Raw genomic sequence first — 25988 nt, forward strand, 5'->3', positions numbered from 1 at the left:
GCCAGTCATGAGAGCAGGGATGGAAAAAAAGACATCAGGATGTTTCTTTATAGTGTCCCCTGTTATCTGTGAAGCTCAAAATGCCTCCAAGCTGAACATTTTATTCCTGTAGTTGAACTATTTGAATTAGCCTGTGTTTAGAGGATCAGTTCAGAGGTCTCACAGGGCAACATCTACCCAAACACTTCCTCTGATATGTGAAATGGGTTAATCCTTTCTTTGAACTATGTCAGAGCCACTTCCATCCTTTTATTCAGTAGAAGAAAACAGAAGATGTCTGATTAAATGCTAAGATAATTTTCCTGACTGAAAAGCCAGTATATGAGGATGCTTAATTTAGAAAGGGGGGAAACTGAGGCACGAAGGAGCCATCAGTGACACTGCTGTCAGCGTTCACCTCTGAACACTGACAGCTCTGGTGTCCAACTCCAAGACCTGTCACTGGGAGAATGTTTAGGGAAAAAAACCCAAACAAGGACACCCTCCTCTTGTAACAACCCCTTTGTACAAACTACGCCTATGGGAGAAGGGGATACTCCAGCCCTGCTCACTGTCAGTGTGACTCATGTTGTCCCAGCAGTTCATGGGTTTATGGGGAACTGCTTCTAAAGGGGTGACAGGACTAATTTGAAAACTCAGCTCTAAGTGCACTTGAACAAGGGGAATTCAACTCTGCTGCTCTTTGTGTTAAGTAGTTTTATTCATAAAGTGAATAAACACATGCAGCTAAAGAGCAGTAGAGGCACCCCAGGTAATGTTAATGAATGACTGACATTTCTCCAATTAAAGATTACATTCTACCTTTCAATTAATTCACAAAATGGCAGAATTCGTTTAAAACCCAAACTTCCCTCAGGAGAACAAATCTGTTTGGGTGCTCAACAAAAATTCTGGGTTTGATTTTTTTTTCCCTTGAAATAGATGTGAATGGCATGAAATATTCCTGTGTACTTTCAAGAATAATTGAAGCATATGTACCCAAAGTGTAAGACTTTTGCAAACTGGTTTCAGACTAAATTATCCATTATATGAGACTAACACATAAAAGCCTTCCTCTACATCAAGTGGTAGATCAAAGGGAGGAACGATGGCTTGTCCACATGCATAAACCCCACCTCTCAAATTCTGAGAACAAGGATATGCAGTCTGCATTTTAACTACATCTCCATGACATGAAACGCTATTCCTGTGTCTCCTACTGCGGGAGAGTCAGGTAGTCCTGGCTACAAAGATTCCCTTTTACATTTCTCCCTTCTTTTTCTTGTTCCATCACACAGATGACATTTCAGTCACTAGTCCCGGGTGACTCTCATCTGAAAACTAAACTTCGCTCAGTTCCTCCCAGGGCAGTGGTGGAGTCTGTCAGGGAGCAGCGAGATCCTCGGTCCTTTCATGGTACATCTGTGAACCCAAACCCCAGCCCTGCAGCCCAGGGAGTGGATGCTGGTGGAGATGTGCACCATGAAAGCTGCTCTCTGCCTGTCCCATGGGTACCCATCTTCTTGTAGTGGTTGGAGCACAGGGTTATGAGTCAGGACATCTCCTTTGTACTGTCTGGTTTGTTGAACTCAGATGAATTTAAATCTTTCTGTGCTTCATTTTCCTATCTGCAAAATTAATCTGGTAATATTTCCACTCTTGTAGGGGTTCTTTAATTACTCTGTCTACCTAAACCCCTTTCCTTTGGGTGGATGCTGTGAGGGGGACAAATGCTGAGCCTTATTGCTGGTAAACACTAATGGATCACTCTATGATAAGGACCCAACACTCTCAGCTTTTGGCGTGTTTTGTTCTGAGTCTTTCTCACTACTTCTTTCTTTGTCCTAAGAAATATTATAAACTTAGCTATAAACTTCCTGGTTTAGTGGCATAATTAAAGATGCTTGTGCTTGAAATTTGACTGCAGTAGGAGACTGAAGATGTATAGTTTACATGCATGCCTAGATCTAGTCTCCCAGCCAGTAGATTGGATGTTAGCCCAATTACTCCCATTACCGTCTGGTTTCCGAGCATTGATGGACTACCATGATCAGAGAATAAATTCCTTAAAATAACCTCCCCTGGCTGAAATGTAAACGGCCTTTTTATTATTGTCATGGCTGCTAAAAACGTGAAGTGCACTGGGGAGGTGCTGAGCTGAGGCACCAGAAGAAGAGGCTGTGATCATGGAGAGGCTGAAACTTCTCCTCTGATCATTTCTGACAGCTCCGAGTGGTTCTTCCACAATTGGAACCACTTGTGCTGCTTATTAATATAATGAAACTTATCCTCCAGCAAAAACAGAACCAAAGGTTGACACAAGAGTGGAGCAAGAGGCTGAAACCTGATCTGGTTAGGGATCTCTTAAAGATGATGGAAGACTAATAAAATCCAGTCTGTTTCCTACCTCCATTACAACTCCCACACCCAGTCTGTCTTCACGAGCTAAAGTGGAGTAATGGCTCCTTCCAGAGCCAAGGCAACCCCCTGTTCTGCTTGAGAACAGCATCTGATGGTCTCTGGCAGCAGGGCCTGTTTTGGTACCTTCCCTTATCTGTGAAATTCTTCAGTTTGATTCCAGTGGGTGCTGGATGTGGCCTCTAAAATGCTTATTTCTTCAGGGATGGACTTTTATTTGATAGGGGGGGTTTAATTGTTTGAGGGGTTAAAAAGGGTTTCCACAGTAGTTCAGCAAAGCTCAGTATTTGATAGATCTTCGTTGTAGAGATAAACGTTAAGTGCAGAAAAACATTCATTTTTCCATTGGCAATAGGTTACAGCAATAGTGAAACCTGTGCCTTTAACAGGACTGCTCAACACCAGGAGATGTGGAGTGAAAAAATAACCCCAAACCTGAGGTCTTGAGATGTTTCAAGAAGTAGGTAGGGAAGCAGCTGAGCACAACTGGGAGGTGAGCAGGGCAAAATGTCAGAGTTGATTTAACTCATTACATTTAAGTGGAAAATAGGGGATAAAAGTTTAGTTTAAGAAAAATTAAGGAAATACCCAAGAATGAGTTTACAAAGTGCAATATTTTCTCTCAAAGCCGTAGGGTTAGCAGGTTGGTATCCAGCATCTGTGACTGATTAGGGCCATTTGAGATGGCAGGTGGCTTTAGGAAATGGAAACCTTACAGGGCTTTGCAAACACTTTCTGTAGTTAGGCAAAGCTATTTGATTTACTCTCACTGGTTTTCATTGTATAGCCTGGTTTAAAATCTATCAACTTGTCTTAATCCATGTTAATATCTTCATATAGACATAGTGTTGTGTGAATTCTCCAAACAGATTCTTTAGAGTTGCCCTGGAGAATAACAGAGTTACTGGGTTTACACTTCCAAGGGCCGCGTTAAGGTGATGAACATAAATCATGGCATTTAAAAATGCCAACCAAATCTTTTAGACAGTAATGAGATCAAGAACCAGATCTGATCATGTTTGCTCCCGACAGTTTTAAAGAGATCTATAATTCTATGTACTTCCCTGCCGCGTGGTCATGCTGAAATTGCTTGCCTATGCTAAGAAGCCAAACTCCAAAAGAACCCCTCACCAGGCTTAAAAGGGTGCAGCCGGGTTGATCCACACCACTGCACATGGCAGCATCACACAGCTGGAGAATGAGCAGGGAAATGCAAACTTGCATCTGTTCTTGGCTCTGGTCAGGAGGCCACGAGCTCCTCTGAGGCTGTGCAAGACGCAGGGCCACAGAAGAGCTTACGGTTCTCCTCTTTTCATTTGGATGGGAACCAAAACTTATCTCTGGGAAGAAATATTTGGAAAAGAGGCTCAAGAGGGGAACATAAACCCCATGGGAAGTGGCTGGAGCCGCTTCACAAATCAAGCCCATACACAACTGGTTTCTTATAAGATGATAACAGTAGGTAAAACAGAATTTGCAGCTGCGAGCAGTACAACTGTAAGATGATTCAGGGCAGGTGGAGTTAAAAATCTCAATTAGCCTTCCCAAATAGCGTTCCTGGGGAGTAACTCAAGGAGCAAATACTGCAGAAGCCCCAGCACAGGTTTGTTATTACTAGAGAAGAAAAATCAGCCTTTGGCCAAACCTTTCCATTATCTAATACTGTAAAACCATTCCTGCAGTGCTGTCTTGAGATGCTCTAACCTCGGCACTTGTCCAGGTCCGTTTCCAGCTCGGGACTGTGTGTGTGTCTGTGTGTGTTCTGCTGCAGATTTGTTTTAAATCACCCTTCCTGAAGCTCTCAGCATTCTGATTTATAGGATTTTACTAAGCTTCACCCAGCCTTTTCTTTTCTTTACTAAGTATATGTTTTACTACTTTGTATTTTTTTTTCCCAAAAAGATAGATTTTATTGGACAGGGGTTCACATAGCTGCATAATGTTTGTCTTATGGATTTTGTATTAAACCACTTTAACACTTTTGTAGACCTGAGGAACTTGGCAAATACTGTGAGTGAAATGCCCTGAGCTTCATCTTGCATGCTTTGAACTGAGCATGCTGAACTTTGCCTAGTTACCGAGCTGACACGTGAGCAATCCATTTGCAATTCAGAGACAGAAAGAGAGAGGGGGCCTGATCCTGCTTTTACCAAAGCCAAAGGAAATCCTGCTGCTAACTGCAGCAAGACCAGCAGCAAAATCATAATGACTATTTAAGATGATATTTCGCAAGTACAGTAATGTGACAATCATGATGAAGTGGTGGTTTTTCCAGAGGCAGTGTCTGAATTAATAGGGTCTTTCCAACTGGCTCTCCTTGAAACAGGTTGCAAGAGGTAAAATAGAGAAAAAAATAGTCTCTAGGGTACTTTCCCCTCGTCAGGATTTTTATTCATTCAATAAATAGCTGTTATATTTTGAGGTTTGGGGTTTGTTTTCTCATTGTTGTCATCTTCCTCTTCTTTATTGTAGCATGAGTAATCTAATTTTTCTGCATAGCATGTTGCAGTTTGATAGACAGGTCTCTGAGGGAAGCCTTATGTGTCAGCATCAGTGAAAATGACTTCTGAGGTTGGCTCACACCCCCACGCGAGCGTGGAATCCAAATCACCCCAGAGTGAGGCATCCGCTGCCCCACGCCTCGCTGCTGGGTAATGTATTCATTTGCCTCTGGCAAAAGAAGAGTGAGATCCTCCATCGCATGCTGATGCCATGTGGAAGAAGCCATAATTGGGACTGGTCACATGTTAAAGTAACTGCAAGCTGCTTTTTGCCGTCTGTGTAGATGAAGTTCACGTCCCTTGATCTGCACGTACAGACATCCCCTACTCTGAGTATGCGCACGGTTTGGAGACCCAGCAGTTCCACACAGATTTCGCCAAAAAATAGGAAATGCAGACAGGCTGGAGCTCCCAGGGCTCTTTTCCAGGATTCAGTCCTAGTGGGAGGAGGTTTTACTGGGTTCCAATACTACTTTGGTTTGTCAGTAATTATTAATGACTTGTGCAATTGCATTCCCCACTTCAATCAAGGACAGAGGTTTCAAATCTAGCAAGAAAGCGTTCACAAATCAGCTCTCTGCCTGTTCTCTTTTCACAGGCAGATGCAGACAGGAGAAGAGGGAGTTTTTGCTTCAGGTGCGTATAAAGCATTACAGCTTGGCTTCTAAGAGGAGTCTTTGGGACTGAGCTTCCCAAGTTTCATGCCTCGTTCCCTCCTCTCAGCAATACACCTTAAATAATTTGGCTCCCTAGTATTTTAGATCCGCATGGGAAGCCCACTGAGTGGACAGAAGATTTCAAGGGATTCATCTGCTTGCAGTCATGCCCCTAAGAGCACTCCTGCCCTCTCTTCCCTGGAGAAGTTACTAGGTCTGCTGGGTCTAGTTGGAGCTGTGGAAGATCTGCCACTGATTTCTGTGGACGTGGATCATTGCCTCAGTTTCCCTGTCTATAAATAAGACCTTTAATAAGGGCATAGTCTCTCCAGGGTGTGGAAGGGATACTGAGCACCTGAGATGAATGCTGCTATCTGATGATACTGTGATTGTGGGCAATGACACTACAGCTGAATCTGCAGATAGGAAGTAAGGCTGTAATTTCTGATTTCACTGTCGTCCCACTTCCAGGTAGGGAAATGGAGCTGGTTTTGCAACAAAGCCACCACATTCAATCTTCTTAACCTTCAGTCTGGATAGCTGCAAAGAAGAACAGAAGAATTTTAGGGTTAACATTTTAACTTGGCTTGATACGCTCCACAGGGAAGTAAACTACCTTCTTTGGAGCACTTTACTCCTGACATACAACCCATTCCTCATTTAGCAGATGTAATTCTGCGCGCTGTGTACATTGTTTACATGACAATGACGATGTGAGGAGGCACACAGGTCTTTACCATGGAAAGCCACCAACAGCAGAGACCCTTTTTTAAGGGAGTCCATCATGGATGCTCTCCTAGAGTACAAGACCATCCTAGCATGGGATTAGCCATGTATGACATTAGGCATAGCTTTACTAGCAAACTTTATACTCTTAATTGTCGCTCTGTTTCCTGGCAATTCTCAAGTAATAATGTCAATAGATATCAAACCTTAAGTGCATAAGACTCAATTATTATCTTGCAGAACACAGAGGCTGCTCAAATCCAGACTGTGAGCTCACAATCTGCTGTTTACTTAAAGTATATAGAAAGCACTTGACCTCTTCTCAGTGGCATCCATGTGGAAACACTCAACAATAGAGGCCTTCCTTGGTTTTCTTAGGAATCATGTTTCAACATTTTTATCTCCTCTAATTAAGGTCAGTGGTTCATACACTCCCACTTCTCTCCTCTCCCCACTCTCCCAAAATTGCAGGCACTTATCCGGCTCCAGTTACCCCGTATGAAGCATACTGGGCCCAATCTGTGCATATGCAGTTCCTGGGGGGAGTGAACAGTCACGGAGATGTGGGGCTCTGCTGAACCAAACGCTGTGTCTGTGCTTTTATGTTCACGTGCTCCTCTACCACGATGAGCAGCAGAGTCTCATGGTGAGAAGAAAACAGGAGGCGGGGGGTGGGATTGCTGCAAATGTAATTCCACTACGAGAATATTTCCTAACCCACAGCACATGTTCCCACCCAGTGGGGAAGGTGTGAGCGAGTTCTGAAGGAGGACGGTGCAGAGCGAATCTCATCTCCCTTTGCAACACTGTAAGTGCTAATTGCAGGCGGGAGGGAAGGGTGTAACTGGTAGACGTCTAGGAGAAAGCCTGGGGAATACAGCACAAGGGCTCATTTTGTCATTGAAACCCAGGAGTGCTTCACATCCCAGCGTCCCTGGAAAGATGCACTTGGACACTGCTGTGCTTTGACTCAAGCCCTGGCTGCATCTTGGTGCAAACTTTTGTGTCATTCATAGGGCACTACTGAGGAATGCTAATGCATTGTGTCCACATGGTAGAGACCAGCTTCCATTTCATTGTCAAGGCTGAAATAACACATCCCACTGGATATGGGGCCTGTGGGGACAGCCCTGGTAGCTTTTCAGAGTACTATATATCCTGCTTAGAAATTAGCTTTTCTACTAAAAAGACTGTTTCTTTTATCATTATTATTATTGTTGAATAGGTAGTAACTATACATGGTTAACAATGAAAGGGAGAGGTTTGAGAAATAAAACTCTATCTTGATAGAAGTCATATATGTAAAACCAAAACCAGGCCAGGCAGCTGCAGACCTCAGTATTTATTTAGGCTTGTAGCTGATGTGTTGCACTCTTCCTCTTTAGACTGACTTGTTCTCATTTCTCACACATTACACAGTATCCTTGTCAGAAAAGAGCCAATGCTGTCCTTTTGTTGTTGTTAAAAAAACAGAACACACTAACAGAGTTGTGCGCTATGTGAGATTGTGCTGACCCTTGAAAAGGCAGGTCTGCAAGCCAGCTCCTCCATGCCTCCATCAGCACATGCTTCCAGCCTAACCTGCGCTCAGCTGTGGGTACAGGAACAGGACACCCATTTCCTGTAGAGAATAACAGCCCCAAAACATCATTTCCCCTTCCCTCGTGCTGGTTTGTAAACAGAATACCTGTTTGCTTCTAAGGGTGGAGCAGGGCAGCCTGTGCTGCTGCGGAACCGGTGCAGTGCTGTGGGTTCCTCATCCCAGCGGCATAGGGATAGCGTCAGTAGTTTCCTGGTGACAGAGAGATGTGTTGGAGCACAGAGGACATTTCCACATCTTCAGGGATTTCACACAACAAGGTTAGAGTTTTGTTTCCCCTGGAATTGAAATTAAACCGCTCTGGAGCTGGAAACCAGCAACTCTTGAAAATCACTGCCAGCAGAGCAGGCCAGGAGGAGAAAAAATACAGTATCCCAAAAGTGAGCTACACGGTGACTTTTTAGTAGCAGACAAACTATATTATTACTTAGTACCTGGTTTGTTATGTAGAGGGGTGGGTTACACATCTTCTGTTTAGTTCTGTAACTGACCATGGCACTTCAGTGGCTCCGTATTTCATTTCTGCAGCACTTTCTTGACTCCTTTTGGGAAACCCTTCATATTCCTGCCAAAATACAGTCACTGGGGACTGCTCAGACATCCTCATCTCCCCCTTGGATTTAAGCTCCATCTTTTTTGCAAGTATGCTGTGAGTTTTCTCCATTGCTGGGATATGTGTTATCTTGTTCAGCTGCATTTAATTTTGCATCAATTTGCATATTCTCGTCCTGGGCTGAATCCGTTGAGATTTTCCCATGACACATTTTGCCTCTGCAGTTCCCAGAACACATGTCCCTTCTGCTGTGGCAAGAGCTTCATCTTTCTCTTTGGGAAAGTGTCAGTTCAGACACGGTCTCTTTCAGTTTGGTAGGGATGAAACTCAAAGTCCTTTCTCACTTGAGTCTGTTGGCTTGAGCAAAAGGTTGCGGTGCGTGCCATGTCACTGGTTCGCTGTTGGGTATTTTGTGCTTTCATTAAGGCTGTTTCTACATTTCACAGCTCTCACCTGTAACAGGAGAAACTAGTATTAATGCCAGCCTAACTTCCTTCAGATACAGTGAGGAGCAGTGCATGAGCAGAGGTGATGTTCTTGGGTATTGCAGTAACAGGGGTCACAGGAGCTAGATAGGAAAATAAAGCAGAAACTACTCCAGGCTCTCAGCTGCCAAGGATTAGGGTTCATTTTCAGATCTCTACCTGTTGACAAACTGGGGGAGTTACTACCATGTTTAAGAGCACCCACCAACCCCAGCCTCACAGCTGAAAGGAGGGTGTGAGCGGGTCTAACAGCACAGGGAACCTTATCTCTCTCACGGTGAAAAATCAAAGGCACGTTTCCAGCTGTGCCCGTGAGCACTATTTGGTCACTGAACAAAGCAACTGGCACCTCGTATCCAGCCTACGGAATGATCACAGCCTGGTTCAGGTGCACAAACAAGTGCAGAAATGAGCTCCATGCACAGAACTCGTCGTTATTCAGTCAAGCCTTTAATTGTAAATGTTTTAAGCAAGGAATTGCCCTGTTTTATGAAAGTGTGCTCAGCATTACTCCGCTGCAGACATCTGTCATTCAGCAGGCGCCACCCAATAAAAGTGCTTAAAATGTTCTGTTCCTCAATTAAAATATAAACCAGAGCTGTTTAAGGGCTTTTACGAGGTGATTTCTATTTACCTGACAGATTTCCACACTGGAGGAGTGTGAAGCGGGATTTCAGGTTCTGATCAGAAGTGACGGCTCCACAGCAGAGTAAAGCTTCAGTTGTTCTAATTCATTCCTTTTTTTGTTGATTTCAGGAATAGTAAAAATCCATAAAGAAGAAGGAAATTGACATGCCAGAGCAAAGCTCAGAACTAGGAAGGGTTGATGCTGATCATGGACACTGTACTCCCCAAAAGGAGTCAGGCTTCAGCCCTGGGATTCTGTGCTGAAGGAGCCTGTGTCACACCTGCTGGCCTCTTCTTCCACATTTCATCTGGCAAAACACAGGTAAAAATGCTCTGCTCCTGTCTGAAACAGCCTCTTAGGAAGAGGAATGAGACTATGGTGAGACAAAATCTCCCATTTTCCCCTGATGAAACACTGCATGAATGTTCTCATGGTTATTCCATTGCACATGGAGATCTCATCTCCTGTTCCACCTTACTATGGCTCTGAACAAAGACCTTTCTTTTTTCCTCCTGCTACTCAAGCAGGAGTGGACCTTACACTGAAAACAAGTACCTTCTCTAAAAGACAAACCAAACTTGTACCTCTCCTTGTTCCAGGGCCTCAGAAACTCTTCACTGGCATATAGAGATGCCATCTGCCAACAGCAGTGTCAGGACAAGAGGACTCTACCCTTTCAAGACAAAGAGTTCAATGCTGAACCTTAAATCCGAGCCTTCTGCTCTTGCCAGGTAACAATTTTTGGACTGATTCACTCTGTCTTACACTGCCATTAAGCCATTGTGTTACCCTTCATCACACCAGGGTTGCAGCTGGTCTCCAGCAGTGCAGGCAAGCAAAGGACAGAGCCTGTGGTCCTCCCTGTGGCTGCTTTTGGATACCTGCATGTAATGACCCTCACACCAACACAAACTGGGGTCTTCCAGGTATGGGGAAAGAGGCTTATCCTTGAACAACACTGCTCAGAAAATGCTAGGAAGTTCTACATTAGTCCTTAACTGTTGTGTGGGTTTTCTGCCCCTCCATCAGCAGCAGGATGAAGCATTAGCCACAGCAGTGATACCCCCCCCGTCAGTTTTTCATGTTATTTATATGTACCCTTTTGTAAGCATATCAGTTACACAAATAAGTTCTCAAGTGCTCAGCCACTCAATACAGCCACACAACAGAGGAAAGAGTCCGGATTAACATGGAATCACACATGTGCTGAACATACCAGGGGACAGGAGTAAATAGTTACAGGTACAATTCAAAGCCACGTCTTAAGAACTTTCTGTTTTGTTGCAAGGCAGCACTTCAAGCTATTAAAAATAAACCCTGCGTTTTAATTTCCAAGGTGTAGCAGCCAGAGTATGTCAGAGTTATTCTTAGCCATGGCAGAATTGCCATCTTCAGGCCACTTTTGAACACACCAGATTATTCCACGCTAATCCAAAATCCAGTGCAAGCTCCTCCCTCCCCTCTGTTCATTTTACCCTTTGCATTATGAATGCTGTGGGTAAGGACTGCCTGTTTCACAGGGGGCTTGGTATCACAGCAAGCTGGTTGTTGATCTCTGGATGCCTGCAGGCCAGCAATCTGTGCTACAAGTTACCCCTCTTAAAAAAAACTCACAAAAAAGACAAGTGGATAAAACTGATGGCAGCATCTGTAACAGGCTAATTGGGCCCTTGTGGGCAACACAGCAGATACAAAATTAAAACAAACAAAACATCACGTTGTACAACTGTACTTTCAGGACTGTTATCACAAAGGAATCCGCCTGGATTTTTATTTTAGGTTTGTTTTGGTTAAAAGGACCTAATTATGGCCAGAGCTGGAGTATCACAAGTCTGTTTTCATCTATAAAGAAAGGATATTTTGCCTCTGAACCTGAGAAATTGTTAGAAGTTGGTAATTAGTATGACTTGTTAATAGAGTTTGGCTGTGATTAAGCTGTGATTGAGTGTGAGTTTGGTTCTTGTCAATGTGAATGCCTGTAAGGTTGAGAGATGTTTAATGAGACACCTGTTGTCAGCAGCACCCGGTGGTGCTGTGCCTGACTGGAATCTGTACCGCCGAGCGGGACCCGAGTGTAGGGGAGGGTCAGACCCACTGGGTACATGCACCCAGCTGCAGAGGGCTGCCCCTTGGTGGTAACAGCCTCACCCCCTCCAGCACAGCCACAGCCTGTGCTCCAGTGCACCGGGGCTGGGTTGTGGTGGTTGGTGTGACACATCAATTACATTTGACCTGGGGAGTGCAACAGTCAAAACATGTTGACATCTGGGATGTTGGCCTCTGCCACAGTGTGATGGTCCGTCTTTGGGAGGAGGCAAGGGAGAGGTTGCAGCCAGGCAGGTCTAAGCACACACACACACACACACAGAATATACAGCCCTTGGGTAGCCTGTAATACTGGGGCTCTTTAAAATGTGACACTGACGGAGAAAGGTTCTGCACAGCCCAGCCCTTGTTTGTCCCTTCCTTTGGGCACTATCCTACAGGAAAAACGTCCCACTGAGTGACTTTAGTAACTCCTGGGCTTTGGACAGAGAAAGTTTCATTCACAGGCTATATTTTTTGTCAAAAATCAGCATAATTTTCCACATGATTCCATGTAACCCCTCCCCACTCCAAAATTCAGGCCTGATGATAGATGTGTGTATTTGGACTTCATACATAAAACATTTCCCCAAAAATGTTCATTAAAGTGGCTGCTACTTAAAACACACCTGGGTTTTACATGCAAAACCCAAAGAAGCTGGAAGCAATCAAGCTGGCCGCTGTCACAGTCTTTTAGTATCTGAGAAATGCCTTAGCTGGGAACAGGAGCTGAAGCATTTCGGCTTGTGTAATGTCCTTCAGGAAGGAGCCATTGGCTTTGTGATGAATCTGAGCAACCACTGGATGGCATTGCTCTACACGAATGTACCTGCGAGCGCAGGCGGTGGAGCCAGAGCAGGCTGGTGTGCCAGGGAGATTAATTCAAACCCGGGAGGCTCAGGCCACTGTGACCTTGCCCATCCTTTAAATAATACACAGACCTCTCTTAGCTGTCTGGCTGCGACCTCCGGATAGAGAGTTTGGTCAGAGTGAACAAAGCCAACATCCTGAAGCACACTTACTACTTAATGAGTGCATTTTGTTATAGAACAAACAGCCAGGTTTTAATGCTTTTCCTTCTTATGAGACGGGAAAATGAGTTGTTTGTACTTTAAGACCATATCAAACCATCTCAGGACAAGCCCAGCCAGCGAGCCATGACTTGACCAAAGCCCTGATGCTGCAGATGTCAGCTGGCCAGGCAGCTCCGCTCCCCAGGGCTCACATGGAGGGAGTCAGCTAACACTGGCTGAGCAGTGTGTGGTGTGAAAAGCAAAACTAAAGCAAAAAGAAAAAAAAATGGGATGTCCAACATGTTCTATTTTGATGTGGGCTTGGGAATGCTGAGACCAGGTTATTATCCCGAGTGCAGTGCCTCTCCGTGTGACAGCAGCCTCTCAGCGTGTGTTAATACAACTTTGCCTCCTGCTACATCACTTCCTGATAAGGAATCAGCTGGTGGCCAAATAACCTGATGTTCATATTGTCCCCCGTGGGTCTGTGTCTCTTTCATTAACAACACTCTGTGTTGGCCTGGTTCTTTTGGCAACTGCATCTGGCCAAGCCTATCTGAAAATGTCACTGGCCCAGTTCGTACCCAAAAGAAATCTGCTGATGGCTGTGGAGATGCAGCAGGATATTTGGAACTGCAGCCCCACAGAAAATGTATTTGAAAGGAAATACAGTATTTGTGAGGGTCAAGTTTGAAGTCAGTTGACAGTCATAGGCAGCACACGTATCTTCAAACTAGGATATAACTCATCATCAAGTGATTTCTTGTACACTGGCTGTTAGGTAAAGCCACTCTGGGCACACATTGCCTATTAGTATTGCCCTGGTTTGACCAGTCTAATAAATTTAATAATCATAGTCAATTAGATAACTCCAGTTACAACAGGAGTAAAATTAGATCAGTTCAAGTCCTACAAAAGCCCCCTACACTGCCAGTTCTCAGTTCTGTACTCATGTCCCTGTGTTGTGTTGCACTCAGCTGCCTTTTTAAGTACAGGAGAGGCAGAATGAGTAACTTGCTTTATAAACTAAATTTACATATATAAGTATTTTTTCTATGAACCCATTTGTCTCCTTCTGCACCTACCTCTTAATCCAAAACCCAAGAGAACTGTATCCATCTTGACCTGCTGCCTACTGGCAGATGCTTTCTACTGTCAGAAACGCTTAGGCTCAGTGGGCAATTGCAGTTATCTCCCCAGCGGGCTGTTCAGGTCCCACTTTGGGTGGCCACCACTCTGCTACAGTAACTTCAAGAGGAGGCAAGGACAACTGGTGTTGATTAACTGCTTAATGTCTCCAATTAGAAGCTGTTGCTTCCCATAGGAAGACCTCTAGGACATGACACCAGCCTTAAGTGGGATGAGGAAAAGGCAATTTGTTGCCAACTTCAGCACCTCAGGGCTGTGTTTGAACACAGGTGGGATAAATGTGAATATCTACATTTATTTAACAGTCAAGGAGCATAAAGGCTAAGAAAAAAGAAGGGTCTTCCTGTTTCTCCTCAATGCAGAACAGGCTATGTCTGGAAAAGATCCTCTTGGACCCAGCATTCATGAGGGTCCTGACTGAGGTGCCCACTGCTGTGCTGGCTGTTTTAAGGCAGATCTGTACAGGCAACCCAATCTTTCTAGAGTCAGGGAAACTCCCCAGACCTCCCAGAAGTCAGGGTGACCTTGGGCACTGCAGGGCAGTCCAGAACAGTGGCAGGCAACAGGAACTGAGGAAAATTCAATTCTAGAGTAATTCCAACGCATTACAAAACTCTCAGGAGAAATGAGCTGTACCTGCTGGAGCGGCTCGTTGTGTTCGGTGGCACAGTGTAACAGGGGATCTGTCACTGTCAGCACTGCTCCTGTCTCTCTGGAAGCCATGGTGCCTTTCACACCACTCCATACAAATCCAAGCCAGCTGTCCCACCTGCTGGAGCAGCTTCTATTCTGAGCTCTGCTGTCTGTAGGTATTGTGCTTATTGATTACCTGTGGCTTATTGTCCCCTGACATTGTTAGGGAATATGCTCCTGCTTACGATCACTACAACTGACACAGACTATTTCAGACCTGGCTGCAGCCGCCTGGCTGCCTCTCCAGGTCAGAGAACACTAGGATTGGTATGAAATGAAAAGGAAGCTAAAAAACGAATGTTGAAGTCACCCAAGTCAGAAAAGACTGGGGGCCTCCCTGACTCTAGCTGTCAATAAGGTGTTAGATAGGGGAAGATTAACACCCTTTAGCAATGACACAGCTGTTCCATTGAAGGTGATAACATGCAATCAGGGGAGGGAAGAGTCTAGCACAGAATAATGAACAGAGCAAGCAAATATTAGCAACAGGGAAGTTTTTAGCCCAAGAAGCTGAAAAAGCTTCTTCAAGCTGATTATTTTAGTGGATATAAATAAGTATAAAAAGCCTCACTTTATGTCTGCAGAAGAAGCTCAAATATTTACCCCTCTTTTTAAAGTCAGACTGGCTCCTAAATAATGATAATGTAGAGAGTAAAATCTCTTATCTGGCTTGGCAGTGAGCATGCAGATAAACACAAAGCTCCTTACCCTAAAGATGGCACGTAGCACTGGATGTCTTCCTCTGAAAGCATAGGAAGCTGTGATGAGAGTAATTTTGGGAAGACAATAGATCTAATAGTGGAAAGAGCCTCTTATTTTGTCCATTTTTGTCTTTCGTGGAATCAGAACAATTAATTTCTCTGTCTATTGTTAATGGCTAAAGGTAGAAAATAGCATTTTGATATCTTTAGCTTTTCTGCTTGCCTGTCTGAGCTTGTCCACTGCATCAGGGACCCCCAGGTCAGTAAAACAGCAGTGAGTTCTGCGTGCTGTAAGACATCAGGATGCTTAATACAGAGTTAAATATGGGGATTAGATGATGCCAGTCAAGGGTGCAGTTTCACAGTCTGCCAGGTTGCCACCATTGTTACCTCTCTGCTCACTCTGTATGAACAGCATTTCTGCAGCCATGTGGCCTGTTCCATGATTAGATTTTGGCTGGATGTGAGCATGATGGGGGGGGGTCTAGCTGAGAGATGGAGGAGAAAATGGGATTACCCCTTTAAAATGCAGTGTAGACTTAAGTCAATCATGAACTGTACTGTGAAGAAAAGTCTTCACAGGCAGTGCATGGGGGTCTCACCTAACACCCATGTCTGCCTGTGTGCAGAGAGAATCCAAACGCCATGGTGTTCACTGAGAGAGGGAACATTTCAGTCGATCTCTACCAAACCCTTTAGAGCCCTTGATTCCTGCAGGGCAGGAACTGGGAACTGCCTGTCTATCCCCTACAGGAGTCAGGGACCCACTAGTCCTTTGCCACCTCACTGCCTGCTCCCTGTCTATCTCATTGATTATACACAATGCATCAGGAAAAGAGACTACTCTGAGCCCCCCCAGTCCCAAAGGTGGCAGGTCCTGTTCCACCTGCCAGAGATGGGCCACAGTCACCCATCTCCACTCAGACCTGCCCCATGGGAGCATCCCTGCTCCCTCCGTGTCCCTTTTCACTCACTGCTCCCCAAGCATCCCGCAGGAGCTGTTTCTAGGAACAGAGTGAGACAGGCCATGCCACCAGCTCGCAGGGAGGCGACAACAGCTACATCTGTTCCCTCTCCTCGGCGCTCAGGAGCTGTGACATTGCTGTCCGTACAGCCTGAAACAGAACAGGCAGGAGCTCCAGGGAAGAGGAGGGGGTCTGGATGGAAACAATAACAACAACAGGGACACCACCAGCACCAGCAGGAGCAAAAATGCTGCTTTACCACTTTGGAGTGCAGCTGAGCATATGGACAGTCTGGGACTGTTGTCAGCAGCCCAGAATGGGGTAGCTCTGTTCTGGCAAACTCAATTTTTTGTCTTTATGACCAAGGAATAGTTGCATGTTGGAAGCTCTGTAGTTGCTAAGGGAAAAGCCATTAATATGTTGGTGACTGAGAAGTCAGCCAAAGCAAGTGCTGAGATGAAATTACTTTTTCCCACTTCTGTTTCACCCCGGGTGTGTCATCCAGAGTGTTTTCTCTGCTCAGGGCACCTCATGCACACTGTGCTCTGCTAATTTATTTGTCCTTTTTTGATTTCATTTTTCACCTTTCCCAACCATGACTCCGAAGAATAACATTAATCTGACAGCCCAGAAACACTTCTTACGTGATAAACCCCTGCTTACTGGCAAAGTACAACTGCAGACTGTTTTTCTCCTGTAAAAAAAAACACCTTGTCCTAATAGCCTGAAAAGTAAGAATAGCAAGTAACAGTGAGATTGTGCTGCTGAATCAAAGCATGAGAATGGGAACACAGGCACAGCAGAGACATCCTATGGAATAATTAGTAATTTGGGGATGAGGCCCAAGGGTGCTACCTGGTTCCCAGTACACAAGAGGCTTCTCCCTGCCCAACTCTTGGGGTAACTCTGTGCCCACTCTCATTCTGGAGTAGCAATGTTATTGTCAGTCACTGTAGTTCTGCTACCTTGGGCCAGCAGTGGTTGGCTGGGTAAGGCTCTCCCACCTTCTACACTTGGAGCCTGTTTCATTAGTGCAGCCCTCAAATCTTGCCCACATATACAACAATAAACCTCTGGAGAGGCTTATTCCAAACCAGAACAAAGTATTCTTATTCCAAAATAAATACATCTGTGTGTCTGCTGATTTTAGAATAGAGTTCACAAAGCAATGGAGAGAATACAAGTTAGCACGTCCTAATCACCCCTCCCTCCAGCTTAGTCCCATAAATAACAGTGCACTTATACATAGGAGATGAGATTGGGGTTTTGGGGTTATTTGTCAAAAGCCCCCAGTTTTAATGCAACTGTTCCCAATTCCTGCCAGAAATTCCCTGGAGACATCCCCTTTACCCTGCTACACAGGAGTATGGCTCCAAACCGTGCTTGAGTGAAGTCTGTTCTGCTTTGCCTAGTTGTTTGCTCTAACCCACACAATTTACAGCTACTTCCAAAACTGGGAAACAATACAAGCCACATTTTGTATGATCAGGTAACATCCTGCACACACAAGTATTCATTAAAGAATAGTCTTGGCACTCTTGAGTGCCAGCTTCTGACTCCACTGTGACACAGGCACATTTTTATGCTCCAGAGGAGGTTTTTTTCATCATGAGACACCCAACAAGAGTCAGGAGCAGCTCTTCTGATCAAAAGGAATCCGTGCCAGAGTCTGCAGCTTGTTCACCCTATCCCTTCATGCTGCTGTTCACTGAGAGGCTGCTCTGCTCTGCAGTTGCCTCTTGAGAAAGGCAGAGCAAATTCTGCACTGTGCAGTAATAGATTAATAACAAATGTCCTGTTTGTATCAGTGGAAAAGGAATTTAACTATTCCTGTGACACAGAAACCTCACACACAGCAGTTAGCAATGCTGAGATTTGTGAATACTTCACTTATTCCATGAGTATGGGTGTACCTGGCCTTGTCCTGGTGCTGATCAGTGTTGTAGAATCATAGAATAGTTAGGGTTGGAAAGGACCTTAAGATCATCCAGTTCCAACCCCCCTGCCATGGGCAGGGACACCTCACACTAAACCATTTCACCCAAGGCCTCGTCCAACCTGGCCTTGAACACTGCCAGGGATGGAGCATTCACAGCCTCCCTGGGCAACCCATTCCAGTGCCTCACCACCCTAACGGGAAAGAATTTCCTCCTTGTATCCAATCTAAACTTCCCCTCTTTACATTTTAACCCGTTACCCCTTGTCCTGTCACTACAGTCCCTAATGAGGAGTCCCTCCCCAGCATCCCTACAGGCCCCCTTCAGATACTGGAAGGCTGCTATGAGGTCTCCACGCAGCCTTCTCTTCTCCAGGCTGAACAGCCCCAACTTCCTCAGCCTGTCTTCATATGGGAGGTGCTCCAGTCCCCTGATCATCCTCGTGGCCCTTCTCTGGACTTGTTCCAACAGTTCCATGTCCTTTTTATGTTGAGGACACCAGAACTGCACACAATACTCCAGGTGAGGTCTCACAAGAGCACAGTAGAGGGGCAGGATCACCTCCTTCGACCTGCTGGTCATGTTCCTTTTGATGCAGCCCAGGATACAGTTGGCTTTCTGGGCTGCAGGCGCACACTGCTGGCTCATGTTCATTTTCTCATCAACCAACACCCCCAAGTCCTTCTCCACAGGGCTGCTTTGAATCTCTTCTTTGCCCAACTGTAGCTGTGCCTGGGATTGCTTCGATAGAAGCAATGGTGTTAATTTTAATAATGCTTTGCTTGTATTTAACAGATCAATTAAAGTTAAAAAAATAACCAGTATGTCATGAGCAGCCTGAAAACCTTCTCAATCTTAAGCTCATTTTCTCTACAGATCTTGTAGAGACTATTAATTTAAACACAGGGTGAGGGTAGGATTTCAGCTGCAGTGCTGCATCATCTGTATCTGCTCCCTGGCAGTCCTGGCATCTCCAAACACACTTAGTGACTTCAGCCCGCTCCCTGTGTAGACACTGCAATAAGTAACTAACCACTTAATTAGAGTTTAAGTATTAAATTGATCTGTTCTGAAAGCTACAAGTGTAGGAGGTGAGTTTTGTGAAGACAGGAACAGCATTTGCTGAATGTGCTTTGGATAGCTTCAGCCAAACCATGAGTGAGTGTGCTTTGGGTTGAGAGATTGAAAAATGAATCTGTTTTCCATGGGACTTGGCTGTTTTTCCACTGGCTTCCACACTACTTTGGAGCAAGACCACAAACGTTTTGACCTTTTCCATTAAGGAAAGCAGCCGTGTGTCTCCAAGGCAGTGGCAACCATAAAGTACAAAGTTGTGGCTTCTTTTTAGAGAACTGAAGAGCAGCAACTGAAGGGCAGCTCAGAACCCCAGAAAAGGCAGGAATCCTGGAGCACTGTCCTTACAGCTTGCTGACTTCCAGTGTCGTGGATGTGTGAAGGAAAAAGCCCTGCTGCAGCAGCCCTGATGAGCGTGAGTCTCATGTTGTGAGCTCCTGGCTGACCATCTACAGCTGCTGAACAGAAGCCATAAGCCTTGTAAAACCAAATGTCCATTGAAATCTTTTCACTACAGGAGAAAAAAAAAAGGCAGCTTGGGATGCAACATTCCCAACGCTCCCTAACTCACTCCTGGCTTCTCCCTGGGTTGGCAGAGGCAATGCAAAGAAAGCAGGAGCCAATAAGGCTCCTCCCCAGGCAGCTGAAATAAAGCTGACTAATTGGTAGGAAAAATCAGATTCTGTGTAACTCGGTCAGCATCTGACCATCAATTTTCTTTGATGTGAAACTACTCCTTGAGGGAATTGAGTTGCTCCTGTCACTTGTGTCGTGATAACCACATGTAACAAGTAAGTAACCATCAGCTTTATGTAACGTTTGGGCATAAAACTGGCATGTCCTTCACTAGAGAAGAAATAAATGATTATCCACACATGGTGAAACTGAGGCATCAAGAGGTACAGTCCCTAACCAGCGTTGTTCACAAACTCACTGCTCCAGCTGTGTCTGGCTGTCAGCTCTCCTGACTCCTGCTCTTTCAGCACATGCCGCTTCCATGTTATCACTGCACACAGGCAGCCAGTGGCAAAAGACCATGGACTTGTCTTTCCCACCTTTTGAATATGCAATAGCAATGCTCAAATATGGCTTCAAATGTTCTGAACTTTTTACTGACATGAAGGAATGCTCCTCCAGGTGAGGGAAGAGGCAGACCCTTTGTCTGGAAAAAAACTGGAATTGTTTAAAGAAAATAGCCCTCCTCATTGATTCAAATGGAGTAACTGAAATGCTGTTAATAGCTGTTAGTGTGGTGATGAGAAGCCCTACTTAGTGAGTCTAAAGGATTAAAGCCCTACTTAGTGAGTCTAAGAGATTAAAGATTTGAACTCCTCAAGACCCCCTCCAAAACCTCCTCCTCAACCCATCGCCTGCCCGGCTGACTTTAAACTGCCAACACCGCCAAAAAGGGGACGTTGCATCTCTTACAAACAGCCTTTTGTTTGCTGCTCTGACACCTGCGAAAAGCAAAATTGTTATTTTCTTGCTGCTTGTTGCTAGTTTGATGCCCGCTCTGGGGCCCTACATCAGAGACACTGTTCAAAACAGGTTGCAGGGGTCCGTTTCTGTGCTGTCTGCCGATGGTGCTGCCTGAAGGAAAACCATGGAAACGGAGTTTGACAGGCTCGCGGGGACCCGCGGCTGCCAGAGCCGCTGCCTTTGAGCGCCTGATGAAGACATCACAGAGCAAACACAACATTAAAACACTGCCGGCTGCTCTGCATCACTTAGAATGCAAATCTCTTTGTTCTGCTCGGCCCTCACGTTTGGTAGCCAAGGAATCCGTGCCGTCATCTAACATGGATTTGACGACCTCGTTTCCCTCATTGTATCACCTTTCTCTCTTCTAACCCCCCATCCCACCCCCCCCCCTAGGAAAAAACCCTCACCATTTCTTGCAGGAGGGAGGCTTGTGTGAGGCTGAACGGCTTTTCGCCATTTCTGGGATTTCTAGGCACAAACTCGGTGCCCGTATTGCAGAGCGGAGTGGGCTGCATTGCTTCGTTGCTCCCTGTGTGTTATTTGACTTGAATTCATTTACATGGCAACTCGCAGGGGTAAATTTTATGTCATCTTTATGTCACAGATTAAAAGGCAAAAGTAATCCTTTATTTGAGCAGCATGTACCTTCTGACCTTCAAACCATACAGCTGAAAACAGAGGGGAAAAAAACAGGCCTTCTCACACTTGTAATTCCAGTTTTGTCATTTCTTAGGCTAAATTTGAACTATGCAGTTATTAATTCAACCCCCCCCTATTGTAAGTAGGCTGTAGTTTAGTGTTACTTCCTGACTGCCTTAGCCAGGGTCAACACTTCAAAGTGACCCATGCCCTGGTGCTCAGACGTGCCATTTTGGTAGCTCCTGACAAGAAGAGGGCATCCAGGAAGGGTTTTGTGCTGGTTGGAGAAACCCTGATCCTAAAAATACAGCTGAAGACCTTATCAGAGTAGCTTCTTGGGAAGCTCTGGGAAGCTTGGGCTCAAGGGCCCCAGAAAGTGGCCTGTGACCTGTCCTTGTCCAGACTTGGCAGTAGATGAGCCATTTCATGGAAAAATGAAACTGCTGCCTCATGCCTCATGTTTTCTTTATAAAGCTGGTGTCCATAGGGAATGAGCTGTAGAAAGGCCACATTTTTGCCACCCTCATTTTGTGTGGATCAGTTCTACAACTACAGATATGGGATAGACCTGAGGTTAAAGACATTTCTAAGTCATGGCTAAGTCCTTTTCCTTTCCTTGCCCCTGCCACAGTGGATGCTGGTCTGTGTCATCTGTGAATCCAGCAAAATTAGGCATCTTCATACAAAACCAGAAAAGAAGTCTGTTTGGACAAGGTTTTTCCAGTGAGCAGCTCTTTTCTGCTTCCAGTACTGGTCCAAAGCTGCTTTGAGTCTCTTTTCCAGCTACAGCCTAGGAAAAGACACACTTTACAGCATGGATTAACTGTCTCTCCAGGAACTATTATTTGTGGGTGAAATCAGGTTATTGGAAAATACAACTATACATCTCCATGCAAGTGCTGAGGCCAAGTCACACAGTCCCCAAGGAGATCCAGGTGCTCTCACTTCTCTCTGCTCCCCTAAGCTCCTTTGGGTTATGCAAGTCGTTCTGTCTCCTTTTACACTCTTTCCCACCCTTTTTCAGGCTGACTCCTGGAAAGACCTTCAGTTTTCTCACAGACTCACTGACTCTGCTTTTCCTGATTCAAATCCCTCTGCAAGACCTTGCAGAAATGACATTTTAAAATCACCATTTTGAGGCCACATTTTTCCCCTGCCCATTGATGTCCTCTCCGTTTGAATTGCAGGGTTTAGTTTTGACTGTGAGGCAAAGTTGGCAGGTTCTTGACTAACCCAAAGTCAGGTCAGAAAAGAAGAATGGAAACCAGAAAGGGAGCCCAGAATATCAAAGCAGAAGACAATCAAATTTCTGTGTCAAAAAGAGGGCAAAACTGAGGATGTGGGACTTCTTGCATGAAAAAATCTTGTAGGCAGTTACTTTTTCCCCTCTTCCTTTCTCTCACAGTGGGACAAATTCCACTTTTTTTCCCAGTTCATCTGTAAAACATGAGGAGCCAGCTGAGCATAGTGTTGGTTCAGAATGAGAGCAGCTGACAAGGGAAAGGTAAAAGGAACTTGTAACTGCTGCAGTTCTAAGAAATTATTTCAGTGTGACAAAAAAATCTAACAACTTCCAAAGGATGCAGGAAGGCACTAGGACATCATCCAACATTCCCTAACATAGCAGCCTCCAAGGTATAATTAATGCATTTAAACACAGGCCACCAACTCCTGTTGTCTCGTGTTTTCTAGAGGTGCCTGATCCTGTTGTCCTCTCATGCTTGGTTACAAAGGGCTGCAAACAAGGAGGAGGCAGCTCTGAGAGTGGGAGCAGAGTTAATGGTCAGAACTTGGGTGCAGGTGGAAAAGCAGGACATGAAAGAGAAGCTTGGATAGAAAAAGTCCTGGACCTACTGCTTTAGCTTACACATAAGATGTTGGGGGTATTTTGGGGGGTGAATTCTAACTCGCATGCTCTTTTATATATGTTGCAGACCGCTGTGTGTTACTTTGATTCAGGGACCATGATACCCAAAGCCTGCTCTTCATACACAAGGTACCTTCCAAATGTTCCTTCGTTCTCAGAGACTTAGAAAATTAATCTTCAAGGCAAACTGTAAAAGACCAGATCATGAGCAGCGTGTGGAGCTGCCCATGGAGCACCCTGCTCCTCTCTGGCTACACCTCCTCCTCCAACCCTAGCTGTTTCTCCATCTCCTTAACACAGAGAGGTAGAATGGCACAAAGCATTTCCCAGGGAATTGTCCCCATTAATAGTGACAACAGTGCTGAAGTGGAGCCTGAATCCCATCAGCGGGAAAGCCCCCTCACATCCAGACAGCAGCACTGATCAGAGAGTCTGGGACTCCCAGGATGTTACAGTGTGCTATTAGAGAGGGATATTCAGAAACAGTCTAATTAGTTGCATTTTCTTTTCTAACCTCAGTCAAAAACCAGTCAGATTCTGCTTTAGATTTTGACATCCTATTAAATGCAGAACACAGGCCAATAGCTTTCATTTTCCCCTGTGATGCTACAGACTCCTGTTTTTATAGTTTGACAGAGAGACATAATTAGGCCTCAGAAAGGACAAGTCTAGACTATTAGTTCCCCACAGAGGCTCCCTGGAAAGTCAGAACCCACAATTATTCTCCACTTTCCCACTGAGGCAAATTTGTGGGTATCTATCTGCTCTCCTGCCTCTGATACCCTGCTCATAACCTTTAAGCCTGTGACTTTACACTCTGTTCTCTTAAAGGGCACAACAACAGACAGGTGTTGGACTTTCCAAAGGGACAAGAGCAAGGTAAGGACAATATATAAGGACTCACACTATAGGTGTGAGTGCTTTTCAGTGCTGTACCCAGAGCAGCATTGTATTGCCGTATTTCTGCCCCCTTCACTGCTGCCCAGCAGAATTGGGCTTTAGCACAAAAGTCATCACCAGAGCAAGGCATTTACTCACACTCGTTTCCTGGGGTCCTTGCCTAGTCTCCTCCTCTGCTTCCGAGTTACCTACAGCTTCACATTTTGTTCCTCAACAACCAGGAAGCAGATTCAGTCTCTGGATACTACAAGTCCCTCCCTCCTTAGTCTTTCTTTGCCAAATTGTACTACCAGCTCCCTCTCGCTTTTGGTTTCCAAGTGCTTGGATGGTTTCTGTACCTCTCCTGTTGAGCTGCAACCCTGGGCACGCCTGATTAAAATGAGATCTCATCCTCAATATGAGCACGGAGCTCTGGGCCTTTGTTTTTCCAACAGCATCATATTTCAGATGCATCTTCAGTTCATAATCCCCAGTAATCCTCAGATCCTAGTGTGCCTAGCCAGCAGTCCCTAATTCTGTGTAAACCACTTTACAGCTGTCTTCATTATATCTCATGTTACTGTTTTCAAGCCATTTCCCCAATCTATCCACATTGTACTGAGTTTTAATCCTATCTTCCAAAGTGTTCTTCAACACATTGCCTGGGAATTCAACTCACAAGGAGTATCAGCTCCTGCTCCCTCTTTCCACCTGCTTCCCACCAGTGACCTGGGTGCACAGTCTGTTCCTGTGCCAGGGATGTGCAGTGCAGGAGATGCTGATGGTGCCTTTTTTTCCTTGCAGCATGTTCCTTGCCTGTGTGAGATGGCAAACCTTCTCAAGACTATTTTGCCACATGGAAAGCCCTGGATACTTGGTACCACAGAAATGAGTCAAAATTCTGGGCAGAGCTTATCTGCTTCTCAACAAGTGCAATTAAATGTTTTCCATTTCTAATAAGCAAGGATTAGTCTTCACTTTGGGTTACCACCCCCCTACTAGGTTGCAGGAGGAACCAAATCACTCTATCAGCCAGTGGTGTGCAGCTGCTAAATATCCCCATCACTGACACTGGCACCTTTTCCAAGCCAAAAGGGCATCGACCATGGAGAGCTGTGCAGATGCTGACTGCAGCACAGCACCCTGTAAGCACTCAATTAGCCTGGCCACTTGTGCTCAACATCTCAAGCACACAGTGGAAGTAAAATGCTTACACAATCCCTCTGCCTACAAGGCCTTGAAATCTTTATGGGGCCTGGCTTTGCTGCCTGGTTTTCCACTGACAGGCTGATGGAGACATCACAAATCTCTCCAAATCACTAGGCTTCTTTCAACATCAAAGGTGTCAATGTTCACTCTGCCTCGGAGCCTGGGGCAATATAAATCACACTTGAATATGTGAACTGAGTGTCTGAGGTTAAACTCTCTGTATATACAAATATTTCTCCTTGGGTAACTGATATTATTGTACTGTTTCTTCATCAACATTAAATATTTTCTATAAATCGTAATATTCCAATGGAAAACAAAGCCTTACAGGTGAAAAAAGGGGGAAAAAGGGATGAACGAGGGTGTTGTGGGAAGAGAATAACTCATTTGAAATATACATTGCCATTATTTTGGAAGAAAAATCAGTGAACTGATGAGGTTTTTTGTTGCACTCTTTCAACATCCATCGTTAGGTTAATGTTGTCTTGGACTGAATTGAGTCTCCAGCCACAGGGATGTGAAGCCCTTTCCCTGGACCCTCTTTGGTGTGTCTCTTCCCAAAAGCTCACGCCTGCCCGCCCCCCACCACACACACTGCTTCTCCCTGCAGAGCTTCGGCAGTGGTTGGCACGTGGTGCACCAGATGCCATATCCTGGCTCAAATCATGGGCTGGAGAAGGCACAACGCCTTGGTGGTGGCTGCTGGGAGAGCCTGATTCACCCTGACTGGCACAGTTGTGGCACCTGCG

The 25988-nt window shown here is 45.2% G+C and overlaps 2 long non-coding RNA genes across 7 annotated transcripts in view; one reads left to right on the forward strand and one right to left on the reverse strand.

The window, feature by feature from the left end:
• Positions 1–678: 678 nt before the first annotated feature.
• The window catches only part of LOC134170277 (uncharacterized), a 49496-nt gene continuing 24186 nt past the window's right edge, over positions 679–25988 (reverse strand). For 2 of the 3 annotated variants that reach the window (XR_009967194.1, XR_009967197.1), the window contains exons 3-4: positions 7968–8072; positions 679–6920 (exon numbers count right to left, since the gene is read on the reverse strand). This is a non-coding gene — a long non-coding RNA (uncharacterized LOC134170277). Of the gene's footprint in view, positions 6921–7967; positions 8073–8314; positions 8713–25988 lie in introns of those variants that run through there. The other variant, XR_009967193.1, reaches the window with a different exon arrangement.
• On the forward strand, positions 8149–25660 carry LOC134170284 (uncharacterized). 4 transcript variants are annotated; one of them, XR_009967203.1, is made up of 5 exons: positions 8149–8272; positions 9675–9867; positions 10146–10277; positions 22690–24030; positions 24835–25660. It is a non-coding gene; the product is annotated as an uncharacterized LOC134170284 (long non-coding RNA). The 4 variants fall into 4 exon arrangements; XR_009967210.1 differs by lacking the exons at positions 22690–24030; positions 24835–25660 and adding exons at positions 21916–22219; positions 22309–22624; XR_009967209.1 differs by lacking the exon at positions 22690–24030 and having other exon boundaries at positions 24835–25657.

This window comes from Pezoporus occidentalis, unplaced genomic scaffold, assembly GCF_034315485.1.
Source record: "Pezoporus occidentalis ecotype Australia unplaced genomic scaffold, CSIRO_AGI_Poc_V1 ctg11, whole genome shotgun sequence".
Lineage (NCBI taxonomy): Eukaryota > Metazoa > Chordata > Aves > Psittaciformes > Psittacidae > Pezoporus > Pezoporus occidentalis.